Here is an 18,644-nt window from a genome sequence, read left to right as displayed (position 1 = left end):
CCTAGTTACCAATGACTTCAGATCTTAAAGAAAACTAAAAACTTGCTGCATGCTGCATCTTATGCCTGCATTAATGTATTTCCAGATATGAAATTATAATATTTATAACAACAAAATTGGAAAACTGTGTCTAGCCCATGGAGGGTTTTGATAGAATTTCAGATAGTCTCAAAGGCTTCTCATTAAAATGTCAGTACAACTAGAATGATAAGTAAATTCAAACCCTTGAGTCAATATTTGAGAACAAAGCAAGGATATTCACAACTGTACACAATATTCTTAGTTTGAAAGCTTACCATAGGATATAGAAAAATACCATGCTATTTCCCACTTTTTCATAATAGCATCAGCAATGCCAGCAAAGTCTTCATCTGCTAAAATCTCTACTGAACTACTTAAGAGTGAAATAAATCTATTGAAGTACTTAGAGTTTTACTTTAAAATACTTCAAGACCAAAATAAGAAGGAAAATACAGGGAGATAACTGAAACAAAACTTTTCAAGTTGATGATTGTTTAAGCTAAGCCATGATAATACAATAATTCACTATGTTGTTCTGTCTACTCTCTATGTATTTTCTTCCATAATACACAGTAAAAAAATAAGAACTACATACAATTCTAATATTAATATGACTATTTTTATTTATTGCCTTTCAGTTTCCTTATTGAAATCCCAAAAATAACTCCAGTGCACAAAAAAGTGAAAATAAAGACCCAGAAAAACTTGTGTACAGATTACCAAAGAACAATTCTGATAGTGCTTGTAGGTTTATTTTCCATTCATAGATTAGGTAACTGTCGGGATCTTAAGCCCCTTTGCTCTTCTCCACCAGTGACAAGGGAAGGGGACATTCCCCAACAAGGTCTGACTGGGAAAGGTAGGGCCACTGACGCCAACCGCCCCCCAGTCCTCCGGGCAGGCGGAGGACAATCAGATGCATCAGGGAGACCCGTCACAGCAGGAACTCATTTATTGAGGAAGTCACACAGCTTTTATGTAGGGTGGAGGCTAGGGGGGAACCAATCAGCTTAAAGGTCAGCAAGGCATGGGGGGTTCGCAGGTGAGAGTCCCATAGGACTATATAGCAAGCACGAGCTGATCACGTTTGTGGAACTGTTGTTAACTAATCCCTGACAGTGGTTCCATTTATCGTCATTAACCTTTGAAACCACCTTTGAGGCCTTGATCTTGCTCACCTGCCAGGGAGTAAGGAGTCAGCCTGAGTTAGGTAATGTGTCATTAGTCCCAACAGGTAAAAATGGAATTAGAGGAGAGAAAGGAAGAAAATGGAGGGAAAAAATGAGATGAGAAAGGACTATTCAAAGAAGTAGGGTCTTCCCAGTGGGAAGGGAAAGACAAACTTGAACTCTAAAGGTCCCTGAAAAGTTTCATCTCCCTTTACCCCAACCCTGTTGATCCAATATCTGTAGCAAACTTATTATCCAACAGTTGTGATCAAAGAAAGGGTACTTGGATAATTTTGTTTGGTGTTACAGACAGCTGTGGTCTCCAAGAAAGTGCAGTAACTAAACTCAGTTTCTCACTCAACCCAATATTTATGCTCTAATGTCACAAAAACTGAACAAGTAGCTTTTCACAATCAAAAAGTTTTCTATTTCTGTATGATATTTGAAAGTTAATATGCTTCAAATTCTATTGCAATGTTAACAGGACACATCTTAAATGATATAAGAAATTCAAGAAAGTGGCAAATCGTATATTTCTCATTAAATTCATTTTAAGTAACAGACATACCAAGTATTTAAAATTGCACTGTTGATATGATTACTAAAAGATGTTGTATGTGGCGGGCGGAACCCGGGGCCCAGGGTTACGCTAGGTGCATCCAAAGATGGCGACTGGCAGAGAGCAAACGGCATTCTGAATATGCATGGAGAAAGGCAGAACACGTTTACAATTGGCTGTATGATAATCCGTTCAGCTGCCTAGCATGTGGACAAATATACTTTGTATGTATGCTCGAGGGAGTGACTGCTTGACCTTTAACAGGATTGGATGGACATATGTGGTTACAATTGCTTATGCATGAGACTGCTTATATATTGAGGGTGTTATTTGAATAAACAAGAAGCTGCTTCATGAACTTCTAAAGAGTACATGTCTTCTGTCCCACTGGTCAGCTGAAAGCACGAGAAGCGGCTTTCCGTAAGCAGAGCCGCTGGAGCCACCGGGCAAGAAGTTGCAGTCTTTCGTAAGAGCAGCGAGAGCTGCTTGAAGCAGCCCGTTGGCAAGCAGCAGCGGCTTTCCGCAGTTGTACATGTCATATTTTGAGAACCACAGAATCCCAGGTATCATCTTATCTTTGGCCTATTTTTTAGGTAGAGATACCTGCAGACCAATAGTTTGCCATATCTTTGTGCAAGAGTCCACCTTCTTTTACTAAAGTAGGTGAATATACACTTATAATGAATAGGCAAAAACAAAACTGCTGTGCAAATCTGGAATTTAAATAAGTAACTTAAACAGTAAACTGATAAACATGAGAAGTCCAGTTCTGTTTGATAAAACCAATAATGCTATGAACCAAGTGGGGGAAGAGAAAGCTTTATTGACCATGAAAGATAGGGGCTTTCATCTTTTAAAAAACCATCTTGCTGCCGGGTGTGGTGGCCCATGTCTGTAATCCCAGTGGCTTGGGAGGCTGAGACAGGAAGAAAGAAAAAAAACTAGCCTCAGCAATGGTGAGGTGCAAAGCAACTCAGTGAGACCCTGTCTCTAAATAAAATATAAAACAGGGCTACAGAGCTGAGGATGTGGTTCAGTGGTAAAGTGCCCCTGAGTTCAATCCCCAGCACCAAAAAAAAAAAAAAAAAAAAAAAAAAAAGCATTTTGCTAAGAAGTTGCTGGTGTAAAGCTTATATAGGGATTTTTGAGCAGTTGTAGGTAGGTAGGCAGGGTACTGGGTTGGTCATAAATTTCCAAATTGTCTGCTTTTTTTTTTTGGTGCACATGTTGCTGTTTTCTGAAGGTCTTGGTTCTGCAACTCTAAAGAACAGTCCCTAATTAGAAAGTTCCTTTTTCTAGATATAGCTAATCTTGCAACTAATCATTGAAATAGAGAACCAGGGAGAAAAGCAATAAGCAACTTTCACAGAACAGTTTCAACCTGTTAGATGACTTTTGTCAGAGGTGTCATCTGCAGAAGAGCTGGTGGGAAACTAACAGTTACTCAGCTATGTAAAATTAGTGACTTTTAAAGTTAACTAAAAGCAAGTGAAATTAGGTTTACTTAGGTTTCCCTCAGTTATAAACCTATTTTTTTAAGTTTGTTTATTTAGTTTAATTAATCTGATTTATAAGAAGATATATGGTCATTTGAGGTATTTTAAAGAAAGAAAAAACTAGGCAGAGAAAACTAATTGTCAGGGACTTTGAGTTACAACATATTATAAAAATTACTAACACTTATTACGGACTGTAGATATGCAAGAATAATTAAAATACTTAATGTAGCTCAAGATGTAGCCATTACATAAACTCTGAGTAGATGCTATTAAAAATAGGTATTTTCAAATGAAAACTGAGACTTGAAGAAATCATTAACTTTCCTGAAGTTACAAAGTAGAAAGTGGTGGATTTAGAATTACCAGATTGTGTAACTTTAGAGACACCATTCTATAGTGCCTATCAGGTGCCAGTATAACTCTTATAAACTTATAGTTACAGAAATGGACTTACTTGCTTCTCTGGACTGATGTACAACCTATCCAATCAATTCCTCATGCTGGGAAAATTTATGTCTTCCTATCCCAGTCCTTCAGGGGAAAGAGAATCTGGTTGAGGAATAGCTGCCTGTGAAGGTAGTGACAGTCTGTAAGTGATGAGTGTAGAAAAGGATCATTAGATTTAAGGATACCATTTAAAAGGAATTTGGCAGAAGAATTACACTAGTGACTAATAGGCCAGTGTTAAAAATATTAACTGGATTACCTAGAAATATGGTTCCCAGTAGGGAAGGTGCTGAGTGATACTTGGGTAAAATGGATATTGGCTCTAAAGTTCAAATGAGGAAAATCTTAGAAGATTGTTCAAATAATTCTGAAGCTAAAGTCTCATTTATTGGTGAGTTTGATTACAGAATTTTTATCCTACCCATCTTGGCCATCTATTCCTATGTAAATAGTCTGCGGAGAATTTCAAAAACCCTGTGACATTTCTTTAAATATCTTAATCCTTTTATACAAAATTTGATTTTATACAAATAATTATTTAAAGACATTTACTGATGAAGACCAAGATTTAAGTGCATCAATATATTTTTATAAAATATCTGTTGTTCCTTAGGTCATTGGGATAACATTGATAAAAGCTAGAAAGAGTAGTGCTATGAGAAAGTGAACACATATGTAACACAGCATGTGGCCTCCTCAGTCAACCACATGAACTATCATGTGCCACATCAAATCCTTCAACAAGAAGATGCCAAAACACAACAATATTTTGAAGAAATGTATTGAGAGAAGAGCTTATCAGGGGAAAAGGAAAAGAAAAAAAAGAGTATCAGCAATACTAAGAATGTTTCAAACAGGCCCATGTGGAGTTAGGAAGTTTTAAAAAATTTCCTTTTCTTTCAGGAAAAGCCCATGCTCTTATCCCCACAGTACTGAGAGCAGTGAGGTAGTTACCTCAGTATCCACGAGTGGTGAATACACAAAGGCAGTAGTTGAGGCTGTCAGTCAACTTCAATCCCCAAAGAAATATATTTGAGCAGCACATTCCATATCTATTTCCAAACACACTTTCATTTACAGTGTATATATTTTATATAATTATTACAAACATTTCTGTTTTCAGTGGTCAAATTGACATGACACTATACCTATTCATTTTCAAAGTTGTAAGTAATATTCAATTCTCTGCCAAGAACCATTGGATGCATTTGGTATCAAAGATGAAAAGACAAATCAGTCATTGACATTTTCATGGAGAAAACTTCCATTTTCACATACCTGCTTGGGCTTGCTTTTCCAGGAATGAATTCAGAAAAACAGTTTTGCCCTCTTTTATCTTTTTTTTTTTTTCATTTATTTATTTATTTTGTTCCAATTGTTTTTTGATTTATTGAACACAAATGGGGTACAACTATCATTTCTCTGGTTGTACACAAAGTAGAGTCACACCATTTGCGTAATCATACATATACATAGGGTAATTTGTCTCATTCTATTATTTTTCTCCCCGCCCCCCCACTCCCCACCCCTCATTTTCCTCTATACAATCCATCGTTCCTCCATTCTTGCCTCTCTCCCACCCCCAGTTATGCCCTCTTTTTTCTATTCCTTCTATTTCATTCTTGGAAAGAAGTAAATTGAAATAAGTCTAAACCACCACAACCAACAAAAGATGTAGAGTAAAAGAAAATAAAAAGCAACAAGGCACACAGGATTTGAATTTAAATAGACTTGAATTTGAATGTTAGCTCAGCTGCTTACAGATTATATGACACTGGACATTGTCCTTAATATTTGTTTCACCTATAAGAAGGGCCTAAAATATTACCTTATAGATTTGTTAGAGAATAAGAAATAGTTTGTGTAAATAAGCGTGGCATAGAATAAGAACTCAATAACCTTCCTTATTGCTAAAAGATTGCTAATCTTTTCAGGAAATAATTTCAAAATTGTGCAAGATTATGAGCAGTAAGAATATAGACATTAATTCTTCCTGCAAATTTTCCTCCAAACACAAAAGGGAAATTCATATTCTTATTCAATGTTATGGTTGTTTAATGTGACCATTTTTATCTTAAAAGCAAAAGTTAAAAATTAAGTGCAAACTGTTATTCTTGAAATTCAGAATGAAGTTTTTCAAAAAGAACAGTGAAAATGTCCTCTCATTTTCCACTTTAAAAAATAAAATAAAATAAAATAATCTTAAGCAAGTTATATGTAAAATTTGAGTAAGGCCTATTGGACAGTAATAACCACCCTTTACCTGTAAACAGTTTTTGCTATCCCACATGTTAGTCTCACATGGTGTCAGTTTTGAAATAAGAATCACATCCTGATGTTGCAATATAATTCTTTAAAAATAAGTCTCAATGTGGAAATTATGATTGAAACGAGAAAGTGAAAGTCATGACTTCAATGTACAGTTACTATTCTTATCTAATCCCAAGTGATGAAAATACCACAGACACCTAAATGACAGAATAGATGAAAACTATTTAAATTTCTGGAGGATGATTAGCACATTCTGGATTCAACAGAAAAATTTAAATATGTTCCTCATCTTACGGCTGTATTCAACCTGAGAATACTAAAGTAGCACAAATCCTAAATATAAAACGACTAGCCCTACTTATGCTTTTCAGCACCCAGATCACATAGTGCTGTGCTTGTATATAAGCGTGAAAATGTGTTCTGGGAAGATCAAATTTCCCAGCTAGTTGTCTAAAGGACATTAACCCTCCATTATTTATTAGGTCTATTATAAAAGAAAGTTCTGTATGGTCCCAAAAGAGAAAAAAAAATTGTCATGGTTCCCAGGAAGAAAAAATAAGAAGCAAGGATTATCCTTGAAAGCATAGAAGAGAATAGATTTTTTTGTCTTTTTTTTTTTAACAAGATGTCAAATGAGTTGCCATGGGTACCATTAGGGGGTTTAAATGTCAGATTTGTCTTTGACTACTGTCTTTTTAGTATACTTTTGTTATTGTTGTTCTGTTTTATTTTCCTGATAATTTTTTCAAGATTTAACTAAATGTCCTTCTTGCTCTACTATTCTTAAAGTAGCCCCTTTTCCCAAAAAGTCAAAATTATTTTGCTTCTAAGTAAATAAATTAGTACTTTGTATTCTCTTATTGCACCTATATTCATATGATGTAATAAAAGTGTATTTAAATCATAGAGGATGATTTACATACCATAGTGTAGAAATAGCCATTATAAATAAGATATAGAATTTGACCTCATCAAACCATCTGGTTATTATGCTTAATGTTGATGTATGACATATAGTATATTATTTACTTGATGGAGGGTGTATATGTGTGTGTGTGTGTGTGTGTGTGTGTGTGTGTGTGCGCGCGCGGCGCGCAAAGAAAGGAAATACCCATGAAGATGAAAATAAGAAAGTCAACTTAATCTTAAGGGGCAAGACTGACATGAATTAGCCACACTATTTGAACTGATACAAACAAGTTTAAATAAATTTAAATTCATGTTTAAGAAACACTGGAAGGAATTCATGTTGCCAGTTCTGGCAGGAGGCAAATGGTAACTCCTTTTCACTTGGGGTTGGCAAGTTGATTTTGTTTCTAGACTGTAATTGTCTAGGAAGCAAAAACAAGCTTAACTGTTAACTGTTTGTCCTGGTCTCCTCCTCTTTCCTAGTCTTCCTGCTGGCATGCTCCCCTCCCCTTTAAAAAGTTGTACATACGTGTTTCGCATATTATTTGCTAGTGTTAACATGCAAATGAACATTGATGACTGCTGAAGTTGTTTCATGAATAAGAAAAGCAGGCATGTGGAGGGTTGTATATCTCTGTTGATGCAGTTGTGTCAGAGCTTCCTTATGGAAGCATGAGCGCCATCATTTGCATAAATGAAGGCCAATTTCCCATTGGAGGGAAAGGAGAATGTTATATTTTTTTCAAGGGACTGCTTATGGACTAATCACTAGGGAAAACTCCATGCATTATGTTGGAGGATTTGAACAACCCTTTAGAAGTGGGGTAGTACAGAATTACTGAGTAATCCATTTAACTTCCCTTCTGACCAGCAGCATTGTCCCTTCACTTTTCACTAAAAAAGATGAATGTCTTCAAATTAAAAGACTTTTAGGTGTAATTGCTAAGAGTATCTTTTAGAATAGTCGCTTAAGATCAGATGGTCCTACCACTTCGAGGAAAATATTATACATTTCAGTAACTCAGAAAAGTAACAAGATACTTTTAACATACCATAGTACGGCAATTAAAATACTATCATCTTAATAGTAATAAATTCCTATAATCCTGTGTATAAGAAAATAGTCTTTTCAAAGCAAATAATAATAATGATGTTTTAGTTCCTCCAGATGCCTGTGGAATAAAATCCAAGGGATAGAGAGAAACTCAAGGAAAAAAGTTGCCATTTTGAATTCCCTTTCCTGCTGGAAGGTGGGTCTGGCAGAATGCTCCTCTATTTTTAATCCTTGTTTTTGTTTTTTGTTTTTTTTTTTAATCTAGCTTTAGTAGGGGAGAAGCATGCCCTTACCCATAAATAACTTAAAATCTTAGTCAAGTACATAGTGAAAGTATGCTCTCTATGTTGCAAGTAAGAATGAAAAATAAGATGCACAGAGAAGCAGGGTAAGTGTGAAAACATCAAAGTAAGAAAACATGTAAATACCTAAAAATTGCTGTAGGGATTATTAAAGCTTCAGGACTTCCAAGAAGCAGGAATATCTATAAACTTTACCTGATTAAGTAATCAATAAATACTTTAGGGAAAGAGTGATATGTGATATAGATCCTATAGATCTGTGATTCATGTGATAGCCCCAAGCCACACATATCTATTTATATTTTCATTTAAATTAAATAACATTTAAACATAATTTCTTTATTCACCATGTTTCAAGACTTGATAGCTACATGTGGCTATGTAAATAAAAAAAATTTCTGTCATCAAAGAAAATTCTAAAGGATGAGTGTGATTTGATACAATGAAAGGGTCAGATTTGTACATTCTGGCAAGAGGACTGTGAGCTGAACACATGAGAGTGGAAAGGAATATGACATTGAGTTCTTGGAAAAAAGAAAAGATCAGATTGACAGGACTCAACATTTTTATACTGGATAGAAGAAGGGAAAAAATACAAGGAGTACCTAGCCTAAAGGCCTTTGAAACTTGGGCAGATGAGGTGAAAAAGGAAATAATATGACAAAAGCTAGGTAAGGATTATTATTCTGACAGCAGTGTGATTGGATCACAGAGGGAAAAGTCTGAAGGACTTACAGAGGATGCCACAATAATACTCCTGTGCAAAGATGATGGCCTGCATTGGAGGAGTGAGGATAGAAGGGCAGGGAAAGAATGACCATTAAACATATCTGTCTACAAATAAAATATTTTATATTTATAATATATACATATGTGCATATACAACTAGTGCACATGTATATGTGTGGGTGTGTGTGTGTATATATATATATGTATATATATACATATAATCAATTTATGGAAATTAATTAGAAAACAAAACAAAAAAAAAATGGAGGACAAGGAATGATATTTAAACAAACTTGCTTGTCTAGAAGAATTTCAATTCTCCAAAACTGAAATAGGATTATGATGATGATCCTCAATCATTCATTCACTCCTCTGTACATCCTCCATCTTTCACTTTCATACTGGCCAAATGATGACTTGACATCCTCTCCTCTTGTCTCTACATTCCTCTGCCTAACCCCCTCTTTCATCAACAACCGATGATTTTGTCTCATCCTTTCAGGGGAAAATAACAGCCATCGTCTAGAAACTCCTTCCTCACATATGAAACTAGCAAATTTCTTCCCCAGGCACACTTTCTCCCTTTCTTCTAAGTGACTGGATAAAGAGGCCCTAATCCTGCTCAACACCAATCCCTACACTTGTGTTTTGGAACACTTCTACTGACTCAAAGGTCTCACTCTGAAATGACCTCCACTGTGATTGGATTCTTCCTCTGGCTTCTTTTCCAAAGCGTAGAGTCAAAGCTCTGAGTTGTCAACTTACCCAATTTCTTTATCCTCAGTGTTCATCAACCAAATAGTAAAAGAGATGTCCTTTACCTTAAGCTTCAAGGTATGAAGAATTCAGATAATGTTATTCCCCTATACATAGCTATTGTTTGGGGGAATGGTTGGTTCCAGCAATTTCAGTTCATGAAATTCCTTTGAATATTATGATTGATTTATGTTGCTCCAATCAGAGAGGCATGTCAGGACTTTTGTTCTCCTTTCATTCTAGATTATGTGTTTTAAAGATGTACAGGTAAGAATTATTATTATTTTGCTGTTGAAAGCTGAAATGGTGTAAAAAATGGTGTAAAAAATGTACAGAACTGGAGAACTAAGAGATGCATAAAATATATAACTGGAATCTCCACTTCTGAACTCTTTTAGTTACATGATCTTTTCAGTTTTCTTTATTGCTTAAGGCAATTGGAATTGGAATTTTTATAAGTTACAATAACAAAAAACAAGTAGCAACTTAAAAAAACTACTTAAAAGTTTTATGTGTATAATTTCTCTCTTACTTCTTCACTTTCTATTTTCTCTTCAACCTCATCTACTTGGGTTTCCTCCTCACATTCTAGTGAACTGTGTTTTTTTTTTAAATGTTATTTCATTTGATCTGTCAGCATTCAACATAGTTGACAATCCTCTCTACCAGAAAATACTTTTTTCTCTTGTCTTCAATGAAATCATATTTTCTTGTTTTTCTACATATTCGTACTATCAGAATTCAGTTGTAAGAAATAGAAATCACATAGTACCCGAGAGATAGAGGGATGTAATAGAAGGAATTATTTACCAACCGATTGAAGAGGCTGAAGAAGTAGGCTTTCTGTGAAACCTGAGGAAAGACCCAGAATAATTCTGCTGAGCTGCCAAAATCAGAACTTTGGGTAATCTGAAGGTCACCACATTCTTATCTCTAGGAAGGAGAGCTGTTATCCACAAATATCACCATCATTCAGTTTCTGAAACCAAATTCCAGAAATCATTCTAAATACACATATGTTTTGGTATTTTTTCTCCACAATTACTTCTACAAACAACATAATGATTATCCCGATCCTCAAAATAGCAATTGTAAATTATGTTATCTTCACTCTTCTCAAAAATATTACTGAGACTTTTTAAATTTTCAACCATCAAGTCTCCTTACTACCTAAGGAGATTGATACTACTTAATGTAATTTTTTCTCCTTTTTTCGATCTTTACATGTCTTTGTAGCTGTTTCTTCAATGCATTTTCTCTTGTTTTCCATTCTTTTGTCTGATTTATAATTTCTTTTCTTCCAAGTCTGAGCCCCATCTTCCTAGCCTATATTCCCCTATTTCCTTGAACCTCTTCTTAACTCATATCTTCCTTTTATTAGATACCGTGTTTCTTATTTATCTATGTTTTTAAAAAATAAGCAGGCTACTTGAGAAAATTTCCATCCAAACTGATCTCTAAGGGCAGCAATGCACTGTCTGTCTACTTAGAAATAGTGCAGAAGGTAGCTCGGGGTTTCTAAGAGCAGCTTCTTATATGGTTGGCAAAATGTAAAGTGGCAATCTTCCAGAGTAGACAGCACTCTCAAGTGAATATAAAAACACTTTTCTTCATTGCCAATCTTTTCCTACAGCCTAAGTATCACTTTTTTCGTGTTTAAACACAAGTTTCTCAATACAAATACAAATCTCAATTTTTTTTACTAATGTGCTAACAGCCCTCATATCATCACTTACATTTGCCAAGCTTCAAAAATTTTCCATTACCATCAGAAAGAAAAGTTTATTTTACCCATAGAAACTATCCCAGTTTATCATTAACCTATAATATATTATTTTGATCCTTCACTTCAATAAAATTATATACCTGTACCAATGAATTAAAAGTTAATAAATAAGAAGACTTTTTGTTAGACCTTAGCCCAACAGACTCTGTAGCCACTGATATTGCTCTTTGTAAACTTTCCTGTATAAGCTTAATAATTCTACACCTTAATTTCCCTTGTGCCTCCTTGACTCTTATTTAAAGTGTAAAACCCTCAAGAAAACATTCCCTAACAGTTGTGCTCAGTAATCACACAATTCTTAGTCAGATTGAGTCTCAGAGTTCATTAAATCATTTAAAATCTTGAAGTCACTTCTAAACTCCAGTTCTTTGTTTAGTGCCTACTAATTGTCTTGCCCTATCACCTCAGAACTATCTCCTCTCTCTCCCTTAAGGGTTTGATGCATTTTAAAAGCAAAGATTTAGTAGGAAAGTGAAAGTTATCTCTGAGTGGAGAACTAGTTAATACAGGAAATATTAGATAACATATGAAGTATCACAAAAAAGAGCTAGTACCAATTAACAAAATCTCAAAAAGGAGGATTTTGAGTCATGATAGGTAAAAAATTTCTAGAACTTACTAAAATTATAGGTAAGTATAAATATTGAATGTTTGACAAAAATGTTCAGAGCAATATGTAGAGATCAAGTGCTTACTTATGTATTACTGTCAATAAAATCAAGAAATTCATAACTTCTTACTGTATCAATAATTTGTTTATAATAAATTAGAATTATGTAGTTCCAATAACATGAATCAAATAACAAAGCTACCATCATATGCCAGATAATTATTTGTATTGGCAATGTCATGAAGCAGCACTAATCATAAAAGAAATGATAAACTAAATATTGTAAAATTAAATTAGAACTTTTTTATAAGAAATTCTATTCATTAAAAATACCATTAAAAGAATTAAGACAAGCCACACACTGAAAAAAGATATTTTGCAATATGTGCATCTGGCAAATGAGTCATACCTCAAATATACAAGTCACAATAAAAAGTAAACTTTTCTAAGACATGAATAAAGTTTGATATACTTTGGCAAAATCCTCTTTTCATTTTCCTTTGAAATTAACACTCCAATTTACTAACTAGAAAGATCAATAAATAAAAGTAATAATGACTATTATTAGTCATTGATAATTATCACTAATCATATTAATTATTAATAATTAACCTAATAACTCAATCATTAATCATTGAGTTATTAGACTAACCAATCTAATAATTTCATCAGGATAATATCTGATAATTTGTGTACTCATCTGAAGAGCTGAACTTATGAGACACTTGAGAATTGCATTTAAATTATTATTTGATAGTGACTTTTATAGTGTCTAAACCTGATTTTTGTTTAACTGAAAGTAAAGACTTATTTTTTTATTCTTGTTTGTACAGCTTTGAATAAGCATGATAAAACAAATTATATAATATAAAATTATAAAGCTACTGTAATAAAATATGTGATTCATACACACAAAGCCCTAGCTTAATCTTGGAATGAAAATAACATAACATCAATCTTTTATTTTTCCTCCTTCTAACACATTTCTTCTGGCCACCTCCAACCTCTTCTTCCAAACTGTCCTGCTATTGTCAACTAAAGCATCATTTTATGTTTTCCAAGAGTTAAATTTATTCACTCTTAAAATATTTCTTTCAGTCAACAATGAGCAATTAAAGAGCAAAAATAAAATCATACTTGATAGATATTATGAAGAACTAAGTACTAAAAAAGTTGAATTTAAAAATAATATAGATTACTTATTTTGAAACTGTACATTGAAAAGTTAATCTCTCCTTCTTCTTAGAAATCATTCGAAATAACAAAGAGAAACAGAAATGCAAACTCCATCTTCAGTGAAACTAAAAGTTTTCTACAAACAGAAACTATACATATGCCAAGATCAACTAGGGTACAGGTTGACATAAGAAAGAATGCTGGAAAACAGCAGAGATGGAGCATCAGGCTGTAATTCTTTTAAGAAGACGAAGAGTGATGTACAAGATAATGATATCTAGTGTGAAACAAAAGAGACATAATGAAGTAAAGAGAACTTCCTAGATCCAGGAAATTTTTTTTAAAATAAAGAAGGTACTGCATAAGGATTCACATAAACAAGCCAGAATGGCAAAAGACTGTAAGTGGACAGGGAAAGAAAAAACCTGCATTATAAAGAGCCTAAGGAGTTAATATCAGTGAGTAATGGTGGAAAAGAATCTCTAACAGACATAATGAGACACTGGAAAAGTAATGGTGGAAAAGATTCTCTTACAGACATAATGAGTCATGAGAAGAATCCCTACTAGAGCACAGGCATGGCCCTAACTTCATAAAGATAATTTGCAAACAAAAAGACATTTTTAAATAATCTCATTTTTAAAAGCATGTTTTATAAAATCCCAGATTAAATATTTTAAGAAGATGATAAGAATGTGTAGGGAAGAAAATAAAGAAGGAAGAAAAGCCAAACATATCGACACACAAACTGTTACCATGTTACCAGTGAAAACTGTAAACTATGTTAGAGAAATAACTTTTAAATTTTTATCAAAATAACATTCTCAATAAGATCAGAAGACAAATCTTCAGGTAAGATATAGCACATTAATAGGAGATGGAGTTTTGACACATCAGAGTTCAGGGAAGAATGAGAAGAAAAAATATATCACAGAAATGAGAGCAAAATTAGAAACATCATGAAGAAAAAAAGAAACTTTTGCAATACAGTCTTAAAAAGGTCTATTTTTCCTTTTAAAAAAATTCTATAAACCTAAAATTTCTTTGAAAAGTCAAGTCTATTAATTTTTTTGCCTCTGTTCACAAAAATTAATGACAGATTTGAGAAAAGATTCAAACAAAATTAAATGGAAATATAACCTCATTAACATAAAAAGAATACACTTTTTTGCCTGTGCCTTGAAAGTTTATTACAGAAGTACTAGTAGATAAATTCAGTGAAAGAAGAGCTAGTAACATTAAAATTGCACAGGACTAAATAAAGCTATTTGGAGATAAAATTATTACTTGCTGGGAAAGTACAGTAAGAACAACAAAAAAAGCTATCACAAACTTTAAAAGAAATGAGAAGGATGAGTGTGAACATGATCAATCAGAAGGTAGGGGAAGAAAGTCACTTTATAATAATATCAAAATAATATCAATATAATTACTAGGAATTATATGAACTTACATATACAAGATCTGAATAAAATTATTCTCCTCTTCACAAATTACTAAAGGACACAGAAATGAAGACATAGCATATTCTTAGATTAGAGCTCTTGATATGATAAGATTATCACTTTTCTGAATTACTCAATAATTTCAATATGACCCCAATAAAAGCACCACTTTTAAACAAACCAAGAAGTTCTAAAATTAATGTGCAGTCTGATCATGCAAGAATAATCATGATTGGGGTGATAAGATGGCAAAGTAGAAGAAGGGTGTGATTTGTGATTGCTCCGTGGAACAGGATTTAAGGAGCAGAAATACAGCTGCCAGTGAGGTAGATGGAGGGAATTCACTGAAATTCAATATCAGAATCATAGAGATACAGAAATGTGAGTGCTTTGATCACAGGACAGGAAACAATACCTCAGGAATCCAGTCAACAAAGCCATGGCACTGATTTGCCAGGGAGGGGGAGCAGAAAGACAAACACAGAAAGACTGACTGAAACAGTGAAAAAAAATTGACACAGGGGGACCTGTAGAACAGAGGGGCATCTGAACTTGAGTGTTCCAGAGGCAACACAGCGAGCTGTGTTGTGTGTATGAAGGCACGCTGTTCTTGTCTTGCGAGGAGAGCTGGGGTGAATGACATCTTGAAGCAGCAGTGTGGTGGTTTTCTACTCTAGGAGCCAGGGAAGTTCTTAACAAACGATAGACGACTATCTCTGCATGATTCTGCTGTAAAACCTTGAGTCCCCCTGGCAGGGCACAACTAAAGTGGGCACCAATGGGATTACCCACAACAGGACTCAAAATAAGGATAAGGAACAGAGTGCAATTCACTTTCCCTTTGGGTTTGGTGTATTGTGGGATTAACCAGAGAGAATCCAGAAACTGGATAAGTGGGCACATTTATACTCAGGATCTGATCATGGGGAATCCATATCTATGGATTACAATGAGATCGGCAGAGAGTTAATCACTTTGCCCCAAGAGTAAAGTTCTTGAAGTCCCTCTCCCCAAATCCAGATGTTCAGCTTCACATTTAGAATTCTGCATCTGCCCTATCCTGGGAGGGCATCTTCCTAGTTTGAACAAACAAAACTCATATCACTCCCTGCACATTCTCTCCTTCCTTAAACCAGTGAGAAGAAAAGCTGAGAACTATTACAAGCAATTTTGATTCCAGTCCTTTCCAGCTGACAGATTAGTGAACAAATCAAAGAAGATGGGTTTAATAGCACAAAGGCCTTGCTCTCCCAAAGAGGTACATCCAAGGAGAAATGGAAAGAAGGATGTTACAGTATAAGCAGTGAATATCCAATCCATTCTTGCAACTGTTTTGACATCAGGAGAGAAAGTTTCTTCACTTTTCCTTATTATTTATTTTACTTTTTCTCCTTTTTTCTATTAAAGATGTGTGTGTTTTCAAGTATTGAAGATGGACTCTGGATAAATAATCTTCTTTTTTATAACTTTTTTCTTTCTTTTTTTCCTATTCTTTCTTCAAACATTTGATAATTCATCACCTTTTGAATTTAGGGAGACACATTTTTTAGTTTATTTATTTATGTTTAACTTTTTTTTTTTTTTTTGGTGGTGCTAGAGATTGAACCCAGGGCCTTGTGCTTGGAAGGCAGGCACTCTACCAACTAAGTTATATATATATATCCCCAGCCCTATGTTTAACTTTTTATTTGCTTTGGATCTTGTTTTTGTTTCTTTTATGTCTCCTTCTCTTCTCTCTGACTCCTTCAAGAGCGAAACTTGCTTGTTTTTTTTACACACATAAAATAAGACATTTATTATGCTAAAGAACAGATTTTATTCTCCATTTTCCCCGAACACTAAAACAGCACATTGCATAATAATTTAGCACACAATATAGATTGATATATGCAATCAGTTATCCCCCAAATAGCCGTTTTAAGTCTTACCTTGGGAATCCTTAAAAACTTACACTCTTAAATGACCTTTATTAATAAAATTATCAGTGGACAACAAAACAAGTCACTTCAGAAAAACCTTAGTGTAAAAGACCTCAACTCTTAGGACTTTTGTAAAGGAGATTCTTGATTTGCCTCTCTCCATCTGAGCCAGAGCAGAGAGTCTCCAGTTCCTTTCTTCTTAGGGTAACATTGCTAAGATTCCTAGTTTGAAATGATTAAATGTAATGCAACTTTCACAACAGGGCCTCCTTTTAAACAGTATTTCAAGTGGAAGGAGTGTGAGAAATCAAATTTTGCCGCAGACCAAAATTATTCTATGAGATGCAAAAATGGCAACAGCTTGCCATGAACTCAGGAAGGTTTAATAAATATACAGTGGATAGACTTTACAAATATTCACTTCCAGGTGGTGATCAGAGACTAACTAAGGAGACAAGATGATGTCTGGGACAATAGCCTTTTGGAATGGGTAGAGATTTCAAGATGCATAAAGAATTTCATGTTAAATCACCTTGTGCTCATCTGATATTAAACTGGTATATCAATAATCACCTGAAAGGGTTTCCCAACTCTGAGTGTGTTTTAAGCACAATTTAAAACATGCTAAAAATTTTCCTTCTGCGTCCATCAGGTTTTGGTGGGGGAGGGAACTTGGCTTATTCTCTGCCTGGTCACACAAACCAAAACAGGATCTGAGCAGGCTGAGCTGTCTACATCAAGACTTAATGGGAAAGAGATTATTCTAAAACAACTTTTAAAATTATTCTGTTTTTATTGTTCTGCTTGTACCTTAACTATGGCATAAGGGATCTGCTAATTGAAAAGGCTGTAGAGCCAGAAACCCCAGTGTTATCTGCAGACCATTTGAGGTATCTTTTACACAGAAAGCATTTTCTTATATTCTGTTGTTTGCTTTGAAAACACAGGCTTTAAATGGTCAAGGAAAACACATCTTGTCTTATCCTCTAGGAGTACTTCAGGATTGGAGTGCTGTGTTACAGGCAGCACAAAATGCAGGCAAGACAGTTGACTCCAAGCCTAGTCCCTCATGAAGAGCACTTGGTGGTTCACCCTTAAGAACTCCCATTTCCCACAGTTTTGGATGGACTGGTCGTCCTGACACCCAAGGCTCTCCTTTGAGGCACTATTCTCAGTGGCTGTCCATGGCTCTGACCCGCTTCTTAGTCAGTCCCTCCCCAGAGCTTCCCCGACACTTAGGAACACCCAGCAAGATGCTCTTCTGCAGGAGCAAAGAATAGATCTGTGACCTTGGTTGGAGCAGCTGCAGGAGCTAAATTTCTTCCCATTGATTTCTTAAAATATGGAAGCTCTTTGTTGCCATTTTGAAGCATCAGTGTCACTCAGATAGTTTTTCATTTCCAATGATAACATCTTATTCTGTGAATTTCCATATACATCAACCGCAGACTTACCCATCCAGAAAGGTATATCTGCTACGCAAGGGCTCCCCTTCTGTGTTCTTTTCTTAAGGCTATATAATTGTTTGTCCCATTCACCAACTCCCTCCCCCTTTGCTTCTGTCTGGCAAGTGCTGAGCGTCCCTTCTCCCTCCCTCATGCTTTGTGTTCTTTGATGCAGTGAGCGTGGGGTGACACCTTTATAAATCAGGGAGGGCCTTCAGTGGATCAAAATAAGCCTGCAGGCGCAAGTTGAGCATCATGGAAGCCACGATGTAGAGGTAGGGAAGTTGATGCGCCGACACCAGGTCAGGTCGAAGAAGATAAGCAGTGTGGGGTCAACCACTTGCCCAAGACTCAGAAGCGGGCGGCGGCCGGGCTTGTGAGAGCCGGGCAGCCAGGTCAGACAGAGCCGCCGCCTTATAGAGACCGGCGCTCCCAGTGCCCACCCGCAGTCCCACTCAGCCAAGTTGTCTTGGGCCTCCGCGGGGGCCGCGGATCTGCTCATTGTGCACTCAGGGAATGAGAAAGGCAGTGAGGCCGGCGGGCAGGC

At 35.3% G+C, this 18,644-nt stretch overlaps 1 pseudogene across 1 annotated transcript; it reads right to left on the bottom strand.

The window, feature by feature from the left end:
• Positions 1 to 17,463: 17,463 nt before the first annotated feature.
• On the bottom strand, positions 17,464 to 18,251 carry LOC306669173 (putative protein FAM220BP; annotated as a pseudogene). Its single transcript has one exon. The product of its transcript is annotated as a putative protein FAM220BP (transcript).
• Between the last annotated feature and the right edge of the window lie 393 nt (positions 18,252 to 18,644).

This window comes from Sciurus vulgaris, assembly GCF_902686455.1.
Source record: "Sciurus vulgaris genome assembly, chromosome: 9".
NCBI lineage: Eukaryota > Metazoa > Chordata > Mammalia > Rodentia > Sciuridae > Sciurus > Sciurus vulgaris.
This window is presented reverse-complemented; position numbering and strand designations above follow the sequence as displayed.